The sequence below is a fragment of the Gossypium hirsutum genome, chromosome A08 (assembly GCF_007990345.1).
Source record: "Gossypium hirsutum isolate 1008001.06 chromosome A08, Gossypium_hirsutum_v2.1, whole genome shotgun sequence".
Taxonomy (NCBI): domain Eukaryota; kingdom Viridiplantae; phylum Streptophyta; class Magnoliopsida; order Malvales; family Malvaceae; genus Gossypium; species Gossypium hirsutum.
Window position 1 is genome coordinate 65,109,128 of NC_053431.1, and position 7,125 is coordinate 65,116,252.

General features: G+C 38.7%; 1 non-coding gene across 1 annotated transcript; it reads right to left on the reverse strand.

Moving 5' to 3' along the window:
• Positions 1–1,264: 1,264 nt before the first annotated feature.
• LOC121205185 (small nucleolar RNA R71) lies at positions 1,265–1,371 on the reverse strand. Its single transcript, XR_005900270.1, has one exon. It is a non-coding gene; the product is annotated as a small nucleolar RNA R71 (small nucleolar RNA).
• Between the last annotated feature and the right edge of the window lie 5,754 nt (positions 1,372–7,125).

Here is a 7,125-nt window from a genome sequence, read left to right on the forward strand (position 1 = left end):
TTTTCCCTTTTTATTAATTTTATTACCAAATGACCAGAATGCCCTTCCTTACTAACCTTTTAAAATTTTTCATGCATTTTCATTTTTGTCCAATGATAAATCATAAAAGTAACATATTTTAATCTCATAATTAGCATATTTTTGGATGGTTTATCGTGTAATTTAGTGAATTAGATGCTCCCAATCCCTTAATTTCATGTTTTATACTCAGGAGAGCATAGGGGAACAAAAGGAGCATAAAACGGGCCAAAAACGGACAAAATGGGCTGATTGAAAGATCCACACGGGATAAGCACATGCCTGTGTGAGCCACATGGGCTGGCCACATGCCCATGTGGTAGCCCGCGTTGATATCGCTCCCTATTTCCTAAATACACGGAAAAAGCCAAATTTTAGGGTTTCTGAGCATTATAAAGTCTATAAAAACACATTAGAAGAGGACCTAAAGGGACACGCAGAGTAGAACACAAGAATTACTCCAAGAACGCCAATAGATTCAGCTTAGAAGTAGGATACCTTTAAGACTGAAGATCTCCTTCCAATTTCTCTCTCGAAGTTTTTGGGTTTCTTTATGTTTTGTTGTTTTCCTATTTTTGAGATGTTTTCCTACTACAATATGAACTAAACTCCCTAAATACCTAGGAAGGATGAAACTAAGATGGATCTTAGTATTTAATATTCTAAACTTAATGATAAATACTTGTTCTTGTTCTAAATTATGTTTTCTTAATTCTTGTTTTAATATTTTCAGGATATTAATTCAAGTTGATGTGCTTATTTAGTATTTAGAGGAAGAGTACGAGGACGGTACCAATACTACCGAGGAGATGGCTGAAAATTAGAATAATCCGCTACCTCCTGTGGTTACCGCAAATCCTATAAATTAGAATCCTGCTCCTCGTACTATGTACGATTATGCTAAGCTTAATTTAGTGGGGGCTGAATCGAGTATTGTTAGACCTGCAATTGCTGCAAATAATTTTGAACTGAAACCTAACACTATACAAATGATTCAACAGTTTGTTCAATTTGATGGTTTGCAGGATGAAGACCCAAATACTCATTTGGCCAGCTTTTTAGAGTTCTATGATCTCTCAAAATAAATTGCATTTCTGATGATGGCATTCACCTTCAGTTATTTCCCTTTTCATTGAGGAATAAAGCTAAACAGTGGTTAAACTCGTTACCACGAGGTTCCATCAATACTTGAGAACAGATGATCGAGGAGTTTCTACTAAAGTAATTTCCACTAGCTAAGACAGCCAAATTGAGGAATGATATCTCTTCCTTCGTGCAGATGGATTTAGAGACTTTATACGATGCATGGGAAATGTATAAGGACCTATTGAGAAGGTGCCCTCACCATGGGTTACCTTTATGGCTATAGGTTCAAACTTTTTGCAACGGTTTGAACTCCTCAACTAGGTAGTTAATCAATGCAGCCGCCGGTGGAACCCTAAATAACAAAACACCCGAGGAAGCTTATGAATTTATTGAAGAGATGTCACTGAATAACTATCAGTGGCAAGTCATGAGGACAAAGCCTAATAAAGCAGTCGATGTTTTCAACCTCGACACAGTCACTATGTGATCAAACCAGGTAGAGCTTTTAAATAAAAATATTGATGGTTTATGTGTCTTTACGCAGGTACATCCAGTGATGCAGTGTAACACAAGTGGAGGGGGAATGAACAATACAGAACGCCTATCTTACGTCCTTAGCACTACGAACGAACAAGTCAACTATATGGGTAACAATTCTAGACCTCAGAATAACCCCTATAGTAATACTCACAATGCAGGTTTGAGGAACCATCCCAATTTTTCTTGGGGTGGTCAAGGCAATCAAAGACCACAACCCCCTCCAAGCTTTCAACCACCTTACCAGCAGGAAAAGAAGCCAAACCTTAAGGAGATGCTAACGAAATTCATCTCAGTGTCAGAAACACATTTTCGAAACACCGAAACAGGGCTTAAAAATTAGCAAATGTCATTTCAAGGTCTCGAGACTTAAATAGGTCAGCTTGTTAGGCTGATCTCAGAAAGATCACAACATAGCTTGCCTAGCAACACTGAGACTAACCCAAGAGAGCAGTTTCATGCGATTACTGTTCAATATGAAGAAGGGTTAGTTGAATCCAAACCAGAACCAAGGCAAGAAACTATGGTAAGTCAAGATAAGGTGGATGAAAGCCAGAAAAAACAAAAACCGGTAAGCAGAGAATATACACCTCGCGTGCCATACCCTAAAGCAACCAAGAAAGACCGCATAGACGAACAATTTAGTAAATTTCTTAACATTTTAAAAAATCTACACATTAACTTACCATTTATTGAAGCTCCTTCACAGATGCCCAACTCGGTTAAATTTTTAAAGGATCTTCTGGCAAACAAATGAAAGTTAGATGATTCATCGCATGTGGAGTTGAATGCAGTTTTCTCTGCCATTTTGCAGAATAAACTACCCAGTAAATTGAAAGATCTAGGGAGTTTTACTATTCCTTATTTAATTGGTAGTTTAGCTGTTAATAATGCTTTGGCTGACTGAGAGGCAAGTATTAACGTCATGCCCTATAAAATGTTTAAGAAACTAGGTCTAGGGAAATACAAACAAACTAGGATCAGTATTCAACTATCAGATAAGACTATTAGATTTCCTAAGGGTATCATTGAAGATGTACTAGTAAAAATTGATAAATTCATATTCCTAGTAGACTTTGTTGTTTTAGACATGGAAGAGGACGGTGACGTTCCTTTAATCTTAGGGCGGCCCTTTTTACCAATTACAAGAACTATCATAAATGTTGGTTCAGGTGAACTAACACTTCATACAGGTGATGAAACATTTACTCTTCAAGCTCGTGATTCGATTGAGATGTCAAGTAATGAAGATGACCTTATAAATCTGGTTAATAAGACTAATCATATGGTCCAATCCCCTTTGCAAGAAACACTTTTGAGAAACATAAATGAGCTATGTCCTAGTTCATACACTAACAATGGAACCATCCATGAACGACGAATGCTACAAATAGATGAACTAGACGAATAACAGACTTATGGCAAGGAGGAGCAGACCATGTCAAGTCTAATGTAAGAACCAATCAATTCAAGGTTGGGGACCAAGCCTGGTTAGATAAAAAGGACTATCGAATTATCACTACAGAGCTCAACGCAAACGGAGCGACTCCTTTTACGGTACTCAAAGTCTTTTCATATGGTACAGTTGAGGTAACACATTCACATTTCGGCACTTTTAAGGTAAACAGTACTCAACTTAAACCTTATTTAAATAAAGGAATTGACAGCGAGAAAGAGGAGTTTTGACTCTGTGAATCACCGTGACCATGAGAATACGAGGTAAGTCTAGCTTAAACTTTAAATAAGCACTTCTCAGGAGGCAACCTGAGTACTAACCATATTAATTTTCTTATTTTTTACTTCATATTATGCAGGTTTTTTGATCCACACGGCATGGACACACAGGCGTGTCCTAGGCCGTGTGGCTTAACATGGGGTGATAATGACATACACGGCCGTACGATATGGCCATGTAACCCACACGGCCTGGATACACAGGCTTGTCTATGGCTGTGTGGACTTTGGGACTTAGTTTTTAAATCCCCAAAAATTGACAGAGACACGGGCATAAATGAGGCCACACGGGCGTGCGACATGGCCGTGTATACCACACGGGCGTGCGACATGGCAGTGTATGCCATACGGGCATGTCCCAGGCCGTGTGAAAATTGGAGCTAAATTTTTTGAAATTTAAACAAGTTAGAGAGCATCACAGGCAATGAACACAGTCGAGTGTTCAAACACATGGGCGTGTGGGAGACCACACGGGCGTGGGAGAAGCGAACATCATAACACATGGCTATACAATACGGCCGTGTGATAAGTGGGCTATTAATTCCTCGACGAACACGGGCTGAAAGTTGAGCCACACGGCCACACGGACCGTTATATGACCATGCCCCTTTTTAACCCACAAACCCTAATATTTTATTTCTTGTCTTCTTCTCCAAACCTCTCCCAAACACGAGCCGCCTCTGACCTAACCCCCACATTTTCGGCCACCGTCGTCCCCTTTGCCCTCCTAGCCTTCTTTTTTCTTCCCCACGACGCACAACCCCCATCCCCACCAACCCTCCTTTCCCAAACCCGCACCAACCACAACTCACACTCCATCCCCTTCGTACCGTCCATCCCTGTTTGGTCAGACCACAACCGCCGCACATTCAACCTTTTCTGCCAACCACCACCATACCACCGTCGGTTTCTTCCCCATTCCCTTTGTCTTTCTTTATGTTGTAATTATTATTATTATTACTATTCTTTATTATTTTCTTATTATTATTCTTGTCATTATTAGTCTTTTTAGTTATTTTTATTCTATTGGTTTTACTAATATTGATTCTTTACCGCTGTTTCTTTGTTAGTTCTTGATATTTTAGACACCTCTAATAATTTTGTTACTTTGAATTTACTTAGCAGTATTGTTCATGTTTCTTTTTTTAGTAATTTGATTTTGTTTTGGATTTTATCATTACTATTTTGGTTCTTCCTGTTCATTATCAGGTTATTGGTTTAGTATTAACATTTAGTTTCATCATGTTAAAAACATGTTTCTTTATTTTTTTTATTGTTCAAGTTTAACTTAGCTATTGGTACCCTCTAGCCTATTCCCTTTATGACAATTCGTCATTTTAATCGCTCTTTTTCAGGTACACCATGACAAACACACGAGGCAAATCTAAGGTTGCTGTCCCCGTTTCGGAAAAACGGAAAGGTCCCAGTGGGACCTCATCCTCAAGCGCATTTGCCGAGGCTCGCCACCCTTTTCTCTAATTTTCGGCGGGCCCTCAGGAGGAACTGTACCATCTTCATCGAGTACGACCCCTCCGTCTGGGTCGCTGTATTGATTGGGCCGTGTTAGAGCAGGTCTGTTTGGCTGATGATGTGTACGTGATTATTACCACAGCCCCACGGGATAGGTTCTTCGCCATTGTCGAGCCCACCTACTCGGAGCTCAACTTAGAGTTCGGTGCCACGTTTTCAATCCAGCAAGCCATGTCGGTCCATGATGAGCCAGGCACCATCACCTTTCGCCTTGGGAGTTAGTGCGACACATGAGTGTCCTAGAGTTCGGTGTTGCTTTGGGACTTTACACAGAGGAGTTCATGATTGCTGAGGACTTTCTCCACCTTCACTGACATATTCATTACTCGCCCTCGCGATGTTGGGTTGAACTCACAAGTGGCTTGACTAACTATGACGCGAGTCGCTCAAAGGCGATGCACCTCTCACCGGCCCTATGGTATATTCACGCCCTCCTAGCTCACACTTTGACAGGTCAGAGAGAGAGCACATGAGTGGTTAGTACCTATGATGCCTATTTCCTGTGGAGCATGACTATCGGGTATGTGTTTGATTTAGTATATTTCATCACACTCGCGTGCTGTAATCAGACTGAATGCCATAAAAAGGGCCCCATCTTTCTCGGCCCTTACATGACTTATCTCGCTTGGCACTTCGATTTACTCGACACACCGGAGCAATCCTCGAAACTTACCCTAGTCGGTCAGATGTCCCCTCAAGGCATCTCGAGCATGATATATATGAGGATAATCGAGCAGCGATGTGGAGTGGACCCTCCTCAGTCTAGACTAGTCTAGTCTCACATTCAACATGACCTAGAGGACTTCACTGATGATGTTCCTCCCTATCACGAGGACCCACCACAGCCTCCACCATCGAGCCACTGACATGTTCCCTCCACCGCTAGCTCTCGAGGAGTGTCCTATCAAGAGTTCTTGAGTTTCCGTCAGTACTGTACTGAGCAGTTCGACAGTCTTGATGCGACTTTGCAGTAGATCTGTCAGGATTTACATATTACTCCTCTAGCACCGATGACGCACCCATCTAATAATGAGGACCATTGAGTCCATTTATCTTTATCTTTATCTTTATGTTTATTTTTATTTTTATTTCTATTTCTATTTTTATTTTTATTTTTATTTTTATGTTTATTTTGTTTTCCTATTTTGAACTTTATTTTAATTATTATGGTTGTTTCTTAACAAGTAACCCTTTAATCTTCTTCAGCATTGTGTTTATTTTCTTATCAGTTGCTCAGAATTTTGCACTGCCCCTATATTTATCTACAATTCTGCTTTTCTCTATTCTTGAAGATTCATCCACCATTTAGGGCAGTTTCAATTATCTCCCTACATTATGATATTTTGTTTGTATTATGATTTATATTTGTTTGTACATTGATGACAATGTACATCTTCAGTGTGGGGAGGTTATTTATATGATTATTTGAAAATCCCTGAATTATGCCTTGTGTTTAAGTAATTTTCTCATATTACTTTTAGAATGAACTCGTATTAATTTGTGATTTTCATTGATATGTTTTAGATTAAAGTCATAGACACTTGTGCATTAATTGTTTAAACTTTAAGACACTAGAGAATCAAGCATGATAAGTCTATTTTCAGAATAAAAAAAAATTAGGTTGTTTCCCTAAATTGAAGTATTACCTTGAAGTTTGAAATTTGCAAGGATGACATCAAAAGCCATAATTTTTGTGAGATTTTGAGCCTGTAGAGCATACATTTTTTTGTGCTCACTTTATTATTGGTTATGAGTGTGTCAATATTGAATTGTTATTCTAGAACTTGCTTCGATTATACATGTCAAGACCACACCTTTGATTTGATATACTGAGATGATAAAGGCACCTAGGTTTTAACTTACTTACCCCATAAAAAGCCGACCTTCACAAATTAACCCTTAGTGAACCCTTTTGAGCCTAAAAAACCGTTTCTTAATTTATCTTTAATATTAAACCATGCATCAGACTTTTTGATTCGTTGAGAATTTTACCTATTTTATTGACTCCCTTTTTGTCGAGATTTGATTTGGTTAAATGCCTAACTATGTTCTTTTATTTGAGTTGTATAATTTTATCTTATTATTCATTTATTCAAAAAAAAAGAGTTGAAAAAAAAACACATACATGTTGATTATTATTAGTTCTTTGTCTTGAGCTTAAGTAGTTAATTTCATATTTTGAGAAGAAGCTCATGTTTATCTTTAATAAATTCGATTGAT